The 15,969-nt window shown below is 45.0% G+C and overlaps 1 protein-coding gene across 1 annotated transcript in view; it reads left to right on the forward strand.

Annotated features, from left to right (window-relative positions):
• The window catches only part of LOC117764401, a 409,608-nt gene that overhangs the window by 117,947 nt on the left and 275,692 nt on the right, over positions 1-15,969 (forward strand). The gene's annotated exons all lie outside the window — the stretch shown is intronic.

The following is a 15,969-nucleotide window of genomic DNA, read 5'->3' on the forward strand; positions in this document are numbered from 1 at the left end:
TAAAAACTAATTTGCATCTCCACGGCTTCTGCACTTTGTTGCTGTTTCTGTGAGCGTTTAAAAGACGTCTGGAAACATTATTATTACTTTTATTATTACTATGCATTATTATTACAGAGATCATACTGACGGCAGGATGCAGAAGACTTTACAAAGACAGACTCACTTCACTCAAAGTCAAAGTGGAAGAAGAAACAATACATTCTTATGAATATAAAAATGATCTGTATTCACGGAAGAGTATTCCTGCCACGCCAGAAAAATGAATGGGAGCAATGTAACAATGTTCATTTAATAAATATTTGTATTTATGTCCTAATAACGTATCTAGACATGACGTCATTTCTCTACATGTGGAGCCAGAGAATTAACGTTACCTCCAGAGGGTCGGACTCCATCAACACGACTACGTAAACCAGAGACGTTTGGATGATGTGGACATAAGGAGGTTATAATGTGATACAGACGTTCACGTGTACACGAGTATGAACTTATGTTATTCTCTTGATTTAGTGAGTATAGTGACGTCCATGTTAACATAGTCACTGTGTAGTTTAAATCACTGTAGTGCTTCAGTGAAGCAGCAGCAGCAGCAGAGGCTGCAGGTGTCATTTTATTTTGAAGCCGTTCGTCCAGAAAGACAAAAAAGTGTCTCTTTAAAGAAGCAGACCAAAGGGGAGACACTTCAAAGGAGTTCCTGAGCCGTTCGCCTCCCTCCGACAGCGAGGTCACCGTCAACTCTGACGAGCCACCGCTCCGCCATTAGCTCTGGGGGAGGGGATTTCTCTGTGTCTGGAAGTGATGGTGAAGGGGCGCCGCGGCTGTCGTCGGTGAAAATCAAACAGAGCCCAATTAAAGTGATTCTAACATGCCAGTGATCACGAGCTCACCTGGACTCTCGACTCCTCCAGGACATGCAGGAGCCTCGAGGACGAGCTAGCAGTCTGTCGAGGACCTGCAGTGTTTACCTTTGAGTAACGACACTGAAGTGAGACATGGGCTCTGATATTTTATACAAACACATTTATCCAACGCTATCCACAATGAAAATGAAATTAAACCATGTGGGTTTTTTTAGAATAATAGTTATGTTTGTGTTGACTATTTCTAACAGAAACTTCTTGTGTTGTAACCTGTTGGTTTGTTGGTTGAACACAGATCACGTGTTTGCTGCACATTGACTCTTCATCCTGAGACATTAGTATTCTGTTTGTAATGTCCAGACATCAGGTTCAGAAAGGAGGGGGATCAGCAGGACTCTAAACGACACCACTGTCCACACAGCAAACCAAAAAACAACAAAACTGCATTGTTAGAAAATTCAAATCAAGAAGATAAAGCTGGCAAAAGTGAGGTATAAACTATTTAAAGTATTTTTACATTTCTCACATCAACATTACAAAGATCAGAGTCCTGACAGAAGATGTAAGAGAACTGAAACTCACATAAGAGTCATCTTCTGCTCCAATCGTCAGTCCCCTAATTATCAATTTTCTCAGAGCGGGGGGCCTTGACATCACAGAGGAGTCTATCTCTGGTGTCGGTATAGATTATGGAGCCCACCTACAGGGAGTGGCCGCCAAACAGTACAAAACAATTAACGCCACTGCTCGGCTATCAAAGGCCGGCAGGGAAAACAGTGAGCCACGCATGGCTGGATCCACGGAGAGAGAAATGAGTGTAGTCACTTCAAAAAAGCAGCGGAGCAGGAGTCTGATCGAGCACAAAAGGCTGCAATTAGCACGACACATCAGGAGCACATGACGGGGAAACTCCCTCGCTGCACCTGTTCGCTCCCACAAGGCCGAGCGTTTGTTTTCACATGTCATCAGAACACAAATAAATCAATCCAGGAACAAGTGCTGTACAAATACAGTTATTATTATTATTATATTATTATCTGCAGCGGTTTTATCCCAGTGAAACCAACATACTGTAAAGAGTCAGTGGATATACTGAACCTGGGTGTTTCCCTGGGTTTGTGTTGATTTCGTTCTTTTCCATTCACACACATTCAGAAGCCGTTTCAGACATGACCTGCAGGTGAAGTCCAGAGAACTGGTGGCAGAGGAAGTGACGTATTAACTGGGGCCACTGGAACTTAGTGGGAACCTACAAACCGACAGTATCTCCCATGGAGTCGTGGCTAAAAATAAATTTGGCCTCAGGTCTTGGTTTGGGTTCCGGTCTCAAAGTTAATTTGGATCAGTGACTAAAGATTCCGGTGTAACCCCGGTGCTTGTTCAGCTCAGCTCTCGCAGCTCGTTGCATCACTTCAGTCAGGAGTGTTTCCTCTGATGAGCCGCTAACGCTCTACTCCTCGTCTGCGGTGAAACTCTGCAGCCCTGCAGGCGCGGTGAGAAGAGCGAGGACTCTGGAAGCGGCTCGTGATGAAGGGTCATTTGCTCGTGTTTGATAATGTCAAGCACGTTATTAATTACATGTTGCTGTGAAGTCTTATCGAGCTTCGGATTAGAGAATACGACTCCCGCTCCTTCTGTTCTTCTCGAGGGAAACACACACAAACACTCCCTCACGCTAAGTGTTGGCTTCCACGCTGAACATTTTACAGTTGGGATCATTTGTTATCTTGGTTTCGGGGGGGATTTTTGTTGTTGAAATATGAAATAACGCCCCTTTATTCCAAATAAACAGATTTTAAACTTCCTTCCAACTTAAACCAGGCAACAATGTAGATATTGTACAATTCTGCAAAACTGCATAAGAGGTTTTATAATTCCCCCCCCATTTGCATCGAGTGGCAGGGCGACAGCTACAGTACGGCTTTGGTTAAAAGACTGATGGCTGATAAAATATGGTTAAGTTATGGTTAGAGTTTGGCAACTGAAACAGTGGCTTACTGTTACTTAAACCTCTTTTACTCCACAATGAGCAGGGTTTTTAAACGCAGCTAAACCCACTAAATAAAAGCAGTCGACTGTTTTCTGAGTCGTGTTTAATGTCACGAGACGGAGGAAGTTGGAAAATAGAGAAACAGTTTTTATCAACTCCACGGGAGGCTTTCATTAGACAGTAATGAAATTACTTTTAACAGGAAAACACAGAAGCTACTGAACTGATTTTAATAAAACAAGGAAGAACTCATCCACTTCTGGAGCGTTGGACTCGTTTAAAGGTGTAAATCCAGATATGTTTTCCACTTTCTTTAAAATTGTGAGACATTTTTCACCATTTTCGTGAATTTCTAAAGATATAATGCAGAGATCTTTTGGAAAAAACATACTTTATAATAGTTTGAAGCAGAGACATGATGAAATATTATCTCAACAGTTTAATAGATGTTTGTTCATTTTGTTTACTTTGGATTCAGTGTGTGTGTGTGTGTGTGTGTGTGTGTGTGTGTGTGTGTGTGTGTGTGTGTGTGTCACATATCCATGTATTGTTTACTCATGTCGTCATACGCTGGAGGATGTGCTGCAGGTTCGAATCCTCTCAGAGACTGTGATCTGGCTCAGGTCAGTGATGTGGCTGCACTGAGCGTCCTCAGCGTAACGAGCGTTAAAGCAGCAGCTCTGGCTCGTTCACGTTCAGCTGCCAGCTGACGCCCCCTGTTGGTCGTCCCTGCACACGCGCTGTGACCCGAGGAGGGGAAATCATCTCACTTCGCCCTAAAATGGTGCAAAGCAGCTTTGAGTTGTGACGGCAGCATTTGAGGTGTTTATGATGCGGAGACATTTTCCTACCTGACAGAAAGTGTGTTTTGGTGTGTGTGTTGTTTCAGCCCATGCAAACGTCTCCCTCTGTGGGAAGAGGAAAAGACAAACAGGGAATCCACAGGGAGCGTGACTGCAGGGCAGAGAGGGCAGATTCCCTCCTGCAGCATGAAGCATGTTATTTGAAGGCCGATCAAATGCAGGGTTTGGACGCATCATGGGGGGGGGTTTATGGGTGAGAACAGTGGCAACGCCCAGCGGCGTGAAACTGGGAGATGATCTCTGTGGCCTTGGACAACACGCAGATAAAACTTTGTTCACTGTACATCTTTGATCTCATCTTTGATCTCTAAATTTATCTCGTTAGCGTTTTCTCCTCTCCTCGCCCTCAGGTTTCCAAATATATCACATAATCCAACGTACTGTATTTAAATCTGATAATTGAACACAATGTCATTTTGGCTGTTTACTCAGGCTGATGCAGCTCTGAAGCCGGCGGTGCTACGGCATCATGTGCCGGGCCTGCAGGCAGAGATGACCTCATCATCGTAGTGTTTATGGATCACTGGGCCGCTGGCCTTGATTTCTGTTATTAAATTATGGGAAATTCATTCTTTTTATTGAAGGAGTGGCTTGAAAATCCAATAAGTAGAGTCAGCAGTCCTTGGTCAGGAAGCTTTCGCCATTCAGAAGCAGCAGCAATGTCATTCTCCTCCAATTGGCTGCTGGCAAATGAGAAACAGATACGAGGTGTGGAGTCATTTACAGAATATCTCGTTTTTAAAACTGAGGTAAAAAAAAGTGTGATTAGAGAAGCACCCTGTCCACAATATATACTTTATTGATCCCGAGGGAAACGCAGGCGTCAAACACAACAGAATGATAAACGGAGATTTCGCTCGATTTATTCTTTCCTCTGCGTTTGAGCCTCTCGTCCACACAAATGGAGTTTTGTCAAAAATAGTCGCTGAGCCAGGCACACGGATCAGCACCAGACCTGCACCAGACCTGCACCTGACCTGCACCAGACCTGCACCAGACCTGCACCTGACCTGCACCAGACCTGCACCAGACCTGCACCAGACCTGCACCAGACCTGCACCAGACCTGCACCTGACCTGCACCTGACCTGCACCAGACCTGCACCAGACCTGCACCTGACCTGCACCAGACCTGCACCTGACCTGCACCAGACCTGCACCAGACCTGCACCAGACCTGCACCAGACCTGCACCCCATGCTCACACCAACACACTCGCTTTGACATCTGAACAATGTGGGATATCTGAATGTCTGAAACTAGCAGAGACATTTGTGTTGCACTTCAAACTGCTTTGCATCGAGTGTAAGACAAGGTCCTGAGTCTTATCTGGGGTCAACCAGTGTCTAACCCATAAACTGTCAATAAAGATGGACGACGTGTCTCCACTTCCTCCCACTGTCCAGACATGAAGCCAGGATATGAACGCTACCATCACTGATGACGGCAGGTTAACAAGAGCAGCCTCACGAGGTGTCGGGGCTGTTTGTCACATGAAAACACCTGAACTGAATATCGCACAAAGCAAAAGGCCGAAGCAGAAATCCTCCAAATAACTCGCCCTGCTCGAGTCGCTTCATGTAAACTGATTCAGCAGGAAAAGGTTGCTCATATCTTATCGAGCGGCCCTTTAATTAAAATGTGATAATGGGTATTTTGGTTGGTGAGGGGTCTGAAGTCTCCTGGGTTAAAGGTGCAGTGTGTGTTCCTCTGGCCCTGTTCGGCCCCTGGAGCACGACTGATCTTTGGCTCGCACAGGAGCGCCCGGCCTCCTCTGAGCTTAAGGGCCACACACCTGTGCATGCATCGGGGCCGGATAAGCCCAGATTAAGCTAAAGTTACCAGCTCTCTCCCCGCAATGTCATTCAAAACCTCAACGGCAGCCACGCCGCGGACAAAGCGCCTTTTGGGCTGCCCTAATAAACGCCATTAGCTTTGAGACATCAAACATGGAGGATTATGGGATTTTCTGGCCCAGAAAAAGAAAAAAGATGGAGGGTCTGGGGACTCCCTCGCTCAGTCGTCCTTTCTCTGCAGAGATTACGCTACAATTTGTTTTCCTTTTTCCGCCATTTTGTACGTCCCTCCTCCTTTTGCAGACTCCACACAAAAAGTGGTACAGTAATCCCCTGCAGATGAAACTAAGAGCGCAGTAAAAAGGAAGATTACACAGGGCTTTGTAAATGGTTTCTATACACATGTGCACGGGTGTTTGAGAGATCTGTAGGGACTTAACACGAGAACAGAGCGTGCACACACACACACACACACACACACACACACACACACACACACACACACACACACACACACACACACACACACACACACACACACACACACACACCTGTGCTATTCTTGCTCCATGTCTGTTGACTGAAAACATGAAGGAGTCGAAACTCACATCATCTGAAGTCGAGTAGAAAAGAGCTCAGAAAAAAGAGACGAGTGATGTTCGCTGCTTTTCTGCATCCGACCGAGGAGAGAAAATAAAGTGTTGATCTGATGACTTTACAGGTTCACGTGGAAAAGTGACATTTTGTGTGGTCGTCTGTGTCACACAACGTTTATCACTTTGTGTTTACGAGCACTGTGTGTGTGGAAGCTGTTTCCTGACCTTTCTGGATAGTGGGAGGAGGTGGGGACACATGCAGTGTGTTTATCTGACCCTGACCCCCAATCAGCTCAATGCTTTTCTCTTCAGTTTCAATGTAATAAATTAGTTTAAATAAAATGTAAAAAATGAATGGGTTATTTCTTGGTCAAGTTTATTGTATTTGTTATTTTTCTGTTACGTAAATACTCTGGTGTTACGGTGTGACCTTTTGTACTAAGTACTACGTACCAGTACACGTGTGGGTAATTGGGACTAAGATGTGAAATAATGTAGTGATATTACTACACTGACAAGATGTGTTTTCATGTAATGATATTATAAATGTTATTATTATTTACCTAATACCCTTTAAGTCATTAAGTATTGGCACGTACTGCAGCGGGGCCTCTACTTCAAATCTACTACATCTGTACCAGTGTGGCCCCTGAAGGGCCCAGACACTGAAAGGACCCTTCAGTGTATTTCTGCCCTGACTGAGAATCATGTGCACATACCATAATAATGACTGAGGCCCCTCCCCCCCCCGAACAGAGCCACAAGTCAAGTCGTCCCTAACAGGAGTCAAAGGTTGGACTGCTGCTAATCCATGTAACACGAGGAGAGTAATCCTCGGGGCTGAGCCCGCGCTACACTCCTCTCTTCCCCTTTTGTTTTTCTGGTAAATGATCTTGGAAACTTTTTCAGCGATGCCCCCCCCCCCCCCCCGGTCTGCAGAGAGACTCTTAAAGACAGTGTTTTATTTTTTAGATTTTGTGGGTCTGGTTCCTCGTCAGGCAGATCTGGTGCTGAGAGGGAAGAAGTCGTGACAATACGACTTTTCACTGGATCCCACATGAAGAAACACACACACACACACAATGTAGTGACATCTAGTGGTGAAGTGTCATGTTGCAGCTAACCTTACCCCTAACCCTTACCTTAACCTTAACCTAACCTTACCCCTAACCCTTACCTTAACCGAAAACATGTCTTCACCTTCCAATGTAATGATTTGTGATATGAGGACCTGCTTTTTGTCCCCATAACGTGACTTTATAAACAGACTTAGGTCCCCACAACACGAGTAATACCTGGACCTCACACACACACACACACACACACACACACACACACACACACACACACACACACACACACACACTCAAATTCAGCTGGTCTTTTTAAATGTACATTGTTGTAGTCAAGCCTTTTCACAATAAAAGGATTTGAATTCAGTTTGATATTCAAAGTGTTCCTTGTCTTTCTGATTTAATCTCAGCTTCTTGACTCTTCTTGGAGTTTGTCAGCTGCAGATGATCGGGAGCTGCACAGGGAATAACGACACAATGGGATTCCATTAATCCCGACAGCTGAAACGTAAAGTGTTTGAGTCCTGGCAGCACGACGGACGGGTCGTTTATAGTTTTATATCATCTGGTAACGTATGGATGAGATAGAAGCACGACGTGAATCCGACGAGGACATTAACCAGAGATCAGCTCCGGTGACGTTGGCGAGCGAGTGACGGCACCCGAGCGTTTTTCATTTCTCATATTTAAATCTGTGTTTCCTCACGTCTCCTGAAAGTGCGTTTCTTTGTTTTCCTGCAGCCTCCTCGTAAACGCACCACATGCTCCGGCCCACACAGCGTGGCCTTCAGGCGGGTGGAGACATCGACACTCAAACCACGTTCCAGAGGAGGATGCACCCGCTTCTCCCCTCAGCCGACATTGCGAAGGTCTCCTCTTAATCCTCTTTGACTTTATTCATGCAAAGGTCATCTCTGATTCTCCAAGTGGAGGAGGCGGTGGTTGTAGAGGGTCTCCGAGCAGGAAAGTCATGGTCGGGCCTGTGTGTGGCTTGTGTGGTGTAGTGTTGTGGCTTGTGTAGTCGTGTTGAGGCTTGTGTGGTCGTGTTGAGGCTTGTGTGGTCGTGTTGTGGCTTGTGTGGTCGTGTTGAGGCTTGTGTGGTCGTGTTGTGGCTTGTGTGGTCGTGTTGAGGTTTGTGTAGTGTTGTCACATTGTGGCTTGTGTAGTGTTGAGGCTTGTGTAGTCGTGTTGTGGCTTTCTTTGTAGTTGTGTTGTGTCTTTTGCATTCATGTTTTCCGTTACGTAATGTGCTTGTGTGAGACGTCACCATATTTGTGTGACCATCTGAATGGAGGTGAAACTATGACCATATAGGCCGGAGGAGTGGAACCTGCAGGAGGAGCAGCCGGAGCAGAGCCACGCACCAGCAGCCGTGTGACAAAGAGGAAACACACAACAGCCGAGCTGGAGTCAATTTGGCCAAAGTGCAGAGGAGAGAAGGTCACAGCTAAGCAGAGACAAAGTGCTAATTAAGAGGAGCCAGTCCGCTGCCTCCACACAGAGGCAGTTAAAAAGTCTTCATCCGTCATAAAAGCCTCGATGTCAGGACGTCAAAGAGCCGCCGAGCTGGAACGAGACAAAAACCAGAGAGCGGCGAGAGACGGGACGGACAGACGAGGGACAAGAGGGACGCTGCAGAGGAATCCACGTCAAATTTATTCATGAGCTGCACATTCAGATAAACTGCGTTCTTTTCATGTTCGAGTGTTAACTATAACGATAATAGCTCATTTTAGCCTAATGTAACGAGCTAATTATATAACGCTCTTCTAAAATGGAGAACAATACTGTAACTACAGAGCTTCAGCCAATCAATGAGTTTTATTTTTACTCTGGCCTTCTAAGAAATCTCTATAAAAACCACGTACAATTACCTCTGAGAAACTCTGAGCAGCTTCAGCCTCCAAAATGAAAAACCCATAATGATTCCATGTGTCCGAGAGCAGCTGATGGAGGTGGAGCAGCTTTTAGCAGCTAATGAGCCTGATGCTTCCCTCAGGAGGTGGTGGAGACCAAACCCAGAGATAAAGAACTGAAGCAGGATTTATTCTCTGTTCGGAGAAGGTTGAATCATCGTGAAACTCTAATCAATGTTTCTCCGTAACAGTTTTACAGTTACTCTGTCGTAATGTCGCGATCACAGTTTAAATTCAACAAATCTGTTAATTCTGCGTGAAAGCGTCATTTTGTCCAGTCACTGTAACATTTTCTCAAATTTGACCAGTCCTTATATTTTCCCACGAGTTTCACCAATCACGACATTTTCACAAAACTTCCACAGACGAGAAACTTTAAGTTTATCGACTTTATACGTCAGTGTTGTGTTCACGGGATAAAAGACTCAGACTCTTCGGACAAGCAGCAGAGTTCAGGTCTTACGTTAAGTATCGAAAGTAAGAAAAAGTAATTTTTAGAACAAAGTCGTAATTGGGAAGGAACTTGTAATATTACGAGTTTAATGTTGAAATATTATGAGATTAAAGTTTTGATTTTACAAGTATAGATTCTTAAATTACAAGGAAAGTCGGAATTGTATGAGAACTAAGAACTAAATTGTAATAAATGTCTGAATTTTTATTCCTGTGACATGTCCCTAATACCGTCTTGTAGGAAGTGTGGCGTCTCCTGCTAACCGGCGAGGGTTAGAGGACAATCTGGAAACCGAAGACGTGGCCTTTGTTCTCGTCTCTGAAGTGTTTCTCGTTTCTCGTCTTCTCGTTTCTAACGGAACTAATCAGCTTCTCTTTGCCTGTAATTTGCCTTCACCAGGGTCTTTTCTCAAACACGCAGCGTTTCCCTGTTTGTCTGTTTTATTTGCTTGCGTTGTTGAGTATGTTGTTTTTTTCTCCCTCTCCTTTTTCTCATCTCTGCAATTTGATTGTCTTGCGGTTTAATCGCAGCTTATTCCCGCGCCTCCTTTCCTTCCTGGTGTTGTCATTTCATCCTCCTCCTCCTCCCCCCCGGTCTCCGAGGGCTTGTTTTCCCTTCGTGCTGCAGCTCTTTTCACGTTAAACACACAAGAGGAAAGAACAAAACAAACAGACAAACAGCGGCTGGAGAACAGATGCAGAGCGGCCGCAGATTCCTCCGTCTCCCACTTTAACTGTGTGACATTGGAACGAAGGGGAGAGAAAAAGTGATGGTGCAACACGGTGAAACATCCTTCACAACAAAGACGCCAAATCTGAAGAGGGGCCAAGGCCGTGCACGTTACTGTGCATGAGCTTTAGCTGAATACGAGACAGATAAAGGCTCAGTCAGGCTAAACCTTAAATCCTAAAGAACTATTCCAGTTTATTTTTGCAGTTTTCTGCATCATTTCTCTCAGTTACAGTAACTGTTCACTCCCTAAGTCGACGGCTGAGATCTGGGGACATGAAGCTTCACCAAAAGGAAGTTGAAGAGATAAAAACCTGAACTCACCGATGGTTTGTCTGAGACGTCTCTAGAGAAACCTGAGTGAACACCACTGAGCAGTTTCCTGAGGGTTGTGAGACGAGAGGCCGAAGGCAGGCGATGGAAAGAAGCAGGAAGTCGGTTGACGTGAGCGATAAAGACGTGAGGAGCGATGACAGGAAATAAAGATGGACGACAAGACAGCTCCCAAAAGTGAAGCCACATCATATCAATCTCCTCCTGGTGGCTGGTTTCGGTAAAGGTCAGAATCCCTGCCTCCTCCATGTTAGCCAATGGGACAAGGACCAAACTCCTCTGCTTCTTGACCAATGCCAGCTGCTATTGGCTCCAGCCCCCGTGCAATCCTTATAGATTACGTGTAGTAGATGATGAATGAATGGATGTCGTCATAGTGATCGTTGATCTTCACCCTCAACAACCGTCAGAGGATTTAAATGTTAATGATCGGAGAAGACGGTCAGGAGGGTCGGTACATTCCATTCAGGAAGATTTTTAATCTAAGACAATAAAGTCAACGTAACGTCATGTGTTGAAGGTAGAAGCTGAAGGTTTGTCACAGTTTTTCCAGAACGCACCTTCACTCCCCGGTTCTCCATCTGCCATCTCCACCCGACAATCTTATCGGAGCTGGTGCAGACGGACTCCAGAGAGCGGCAGAGAAAAGGCCTGTGGAGGGTGTGAACGTGTGAAGCACACTGTGCCGAGCGCAAGCACAGATAACAAACAGTTTATCAGCGAGCCAAAGAAACTCTGCTGGAGGAGGCAAAGTCGAGACGACGAGGACGAGTGGGAGAGACGGAGGGACAGAAGGAGTGAGACGGGGATAGGGGAGAGGGCCGGTACATCGTCTGAGCCTTTCAACCAGGAGGTAAATTTGAGGAATCAGGCGGGTGATGGAAACGATAAAAGATAGAAAGAAAAGCATTCCGGCTTCCCGTCACTGCGGAGCCACTTGACATTTCTGTTGACATTTGAGCCCGTTTGAATCCGCTTGAAATTGCAGCGTTTCATCCCGACGTAATGCGACGCTTTAGAAAAACCCTTATCTGCGAGATTATGCGGCTGTTTTATACGGAGGTATTATGCAGCGCTAATAGTGCATGTAGATACTTCACAAATGATACTAAAAATGCCTCGCATCACACACAAGGAGGATTTGGCCCTTCAGTCAAAGAATACTTCAGAGTATGCAAATGCCCACAAAGAATTAGGGCTTAACAGATTTGACTCAAACAATGGCATGCGGCTCTTTTCCCAGGATGCAACTGTCCGTCAGTTTGCAGGATTAAGGCTCTGGGTTGTGACAATGTGTTGAATGAAAAAGGACAAAGAGACGCCTCCTTTATTACGAGGATATGACTATAAATGCTTCTCTTATTATGTCTGACGAATGATTCCAGCCTGAGGACGGAGAGAAATGGGCCGAGGCTACGTACTGCCCCCTGTGGGATAATCCTGCTCACTGCACGCCTGTGTCACTGCGTCTCCTTCATGTGGAGACATGTTGGACCTCTACAGAACTACACTGTAAAAAACAGCTATTCTTATTGGCCAATGTAACATTGTTTTTTTTTCTGTTTTCTCAAATTACAATAAACAACAGAAATATACTTTACAAGTGGTTGAGTTATATTTTTCTGTTAAACATCAAAATATATTTAAGACCTGGAAAACATTAAATCTTTGTTTTAGTGGTTATTTTATAATTTTCTAAATACATAATTACATGAGAGCGTTGTTTATAATTCCGTGTGTGAGCTCTGTCTTTCTGTTGATCGTTACAGTGACTGTGATCAAACCAGCAACAAATACATTTTAAAAACAGTGAAAAGTTGCTTTACAAGTTAAAAATGAAAAATTGAAGATGGACAATAGGAAACAATTAAAAGCAATTTGAAGTTCACACAACGTTAGAGAACAAATACAAAAATGTAACAGATGAGAAACGGATAAAAACAAGATAAGATCAAAGATTTTAAAATAGTCGATAAAATCGGGACGAGGAGGAAGCACACCTTTCAAACTGTCTTTAGGACAGATTTAAAGGAGCAGAAGGAGTTTGTCAGAAGGACCCTCAGGGAGATAGTTCCACAGAGGGGGGGCGCTCTAACAGAAAAGGCCGGGTCCCCTCTGGTCCTCAGGACTGACGGATGGTGAACAGGTTACGACAAAAGATCTGAAATGTACTGAGGTGCAAGTCCAGAAGAAACGGGCCTTAAAAGTCAATGAAAACATGAAGCGAAGTCGAGGCTACTGCGTTCTGCACGAGCTGTCAATTATGTGGACATTGTTGCTCAGCAGGTGAAGAGAGAATTGTAATAATAATAAAGTGATTATTATTTAAGGTGAGGTCTTTGTCAAGGTGACACCAAGATGTCTACATCAGGACCGAGAACCTGGAGCTTCATCACAGACAATATCTGCACATTCAATATTTAGCTGCGATCCCTCACACTCGTGAATATCCGTCCTCTAAATATGTCTGATCAACATCGCATCTCACAATGTTTGAGTGAAAAAAGAAATCCTGGACCCGCCCCCTGGTCAACACCAAACCTGAATGAGTTCTTCTCCGACACATCTCAGGCTCTTCCACCAAGTTTCATGAGGATCTGTTGACTGTTTTTAATCATGTTCGTAATCAGGTCAACAAACAAACATCCTCTCGTTGGTGGAGGTACAAATTTAAAAAACGTTTCTCCAGCAGTTAAATATTTTGAAGAGACCAATGTCAGTTATTTGACATTTAAAAAAAGTGAATGATTGACAGCTGAGACTGACTCACGATTGGTCGAGTGTGTAGCGGGACCTCAATGACGTCACCAGGACCAGATGTCAGGCTTCACTTCAGGAGGAAGTGGAGACGTGTCGTCCATCTTTATTTACAGTCTGTGGTTAAAACAAACCAGTAACCATTCTTTTTTATCGCTGCCTGTGTAGCTCGGACCATTAACGTCCGTCCTGAGACTGAACTACGAAGGGAACTTCAGGTTTAGTTCGGAGTTTTCAGTCCTATGAAGCTCGTTCACTTTGTCACACACCGTCAAACACACACACACCGACAAACACACACACACCGACAAACACACACACACCGTCAAACACACACACACCGACAAACACACACACACACCGTCAAACACACAAACCATCATAAACACACCGTCAAACACACACACACCGTCAAACACACACACCGTCACACACACACACCATCATAAACACACCGTCAAACACACACTTACAAAGACACACTGACAAACACACACATCGTTAAACACAACTGCAGAAATAACTCACGAGGTCGGAACACTGACGGAGAAACTGCCTCCGAACAAACAGCAACAGAGACTAAATACACAAAGTGAACTACACACAGGTGAGACTGAAGAGGTGAGTAAAAAAGGAGGGAAACCAGACAAACACAGGAAGTCAAGTGCTCTGAAACAGGAAACACAGGTGAATACAAAATAAAACAGGAAGTCACAAACTCAAAGTAACTGAGACTCAAACTAGAATCACTTTCCTGTGGATGTTTGTCTCCACCAACCAGAGCAGTCACATACTCTCACTGTTACGCAAAAATAAACTGACTTAAATGGAAAAGTCATAGGTGCAAGACTGTGTACATAATTATCTTAAGAGTAAAGGAACCCCTCGTCCCATAAACCAAAGTGAACCGTTAACCTTGTAGAGATTTTTCCTTGTTTCTAAAAAACTGCAGCATCTTAGATTTAGAAATCATGTTCCGATCGTAGGAGACATGATCGGTCAGAAACATTCCCATGGTACCAGCAAGCTCCAACAATCAGAGATGTCCACTACACCTGAGGATTGTGGGTAGTGTCGTATTTCTCCTTGACCTCACAAATCAAAAACCTTTTTATTAGAACTGAATTGATATCGAATGGACTTGTGGCTTCTACAGGAAAATATAACACTGTGTAAGTCTACCATGGATGGTTAAAATATTATTCCTGATAATTAAAGTCTTCCGGCGGTTGAGCTCTGTTCCCTTGGGATGTTTCTTACATATCTCATTCACAAGAACATGAGGTCACAGTGACCTTGACCTTTGACCTTCAACCACCAACATCTTTGTGTCCAAGTGAACGTTTTCACAAAATTGGAAGAAATTCCTCCGCGGCGTTCTTGAGATATCGTGTTGACAAGAGCGAAACGGACGGACAACCTGAAAACATAATACCTCCGGCCACCGGGTGTCGCTGGTGCAGGGACGTGAAAACCAAACACAAGGAAAACAAGAGGCCAAAGTCCGAAAACACAACGATGAATCTCAAGATCCACAAGCAGACCCAGCGGACTTCGTCATGTCAGGGGTCATCCTCTGCTCCATATCTTCATCCTATCAGAGCAGCGAGTGGCTGAGCTGAGGATCCGTCCTCTTATCGGGCCGAGCAGCCCCCCCACCTCGCCGGCCCGCGGCCCGCCGCCCAATCACGCTTCACACGGCTCCGCTAATAGAAAAATAAATTGCCGGGAAACCAATTCCCACACAGCGAGAGCACAAGAAAGAGAAAACATGGGAGAACCAAATCTGATTCCTCTGATATAATGAAGCCCAGAACATCAGGATCAGGTCATTAAACACTGATGGGATTAGTGACTCGTCCTGATTCACACACACACACACACACACCAATACACCTGCTCGACCAATCAGGAGTCAGTCTCAGCCTGTTTTTATATCATCGAATAACTATTTAAAACCAAAGTGATCAGAAACATGAACACTTGAACAAACATTAGTGTGATAAGAACTTTTTAATTTGGCCCAGGTCCCATCTGTTAACATGGATGAGGCAGGCTTTATGACCTATACTGCAGCCAGCCACCAGGAGGCGATCAAGGCTCTTTGGCTTCATGTTAGATGAGTCGATTGGACACTGTTGACTTCTCGTGGCGTCAGTCGACCTCAGTTAAATCAGAGGTGATGGGTTGAGGGACAATTCCCACCCAGAATATCCTATATACACCATCCATCCATCACCTGCACCGCTCCTCCTTCCTGGAACTAGAGCAGTGGACTGGATAAGCTCAGTGAATATCACAAGAGTAAATATAGATTTTTCATTGTGATGAGAAATAATCGCAAGATTCAATCTGCAACAGTCATGATTCTACAAATCAACTTTTTTTAAACCTCCACAGAAAAACACAAGGGGCTGGAGCCGGGGATTATGGGAGGGGGATGCTGCCTGCAGGTGAAGCTCAGCGTGGAGGCAGGGGGGGGGGGGGGGGGGGGGAGCAGCCTCCACGACCTCAGGCCGCCAGCAGAGGTATGAAGCTGAGCGACCCCCCCCCCCCCCCCCCACCCCACCCACAGCTGCCCAGTGATGTCGTCCTTGGTGA

The sequence above is a fragment of the Hippoglossus hippoglossus genome, chromosome 1 (assembly GCF_009819705.1).
Source record: "Hippoglossus hippoglossus isolate fHipHip1 chromosome 1, fHipHip1.pri, whole genome shotgun sequence".
NCBI lineage: Eukaryota > Metazoa > Chordata > Actinopteri > Pleuronectiformes > Pleuronectidae > Hippoglossus > Hippoglossus hippoglossus.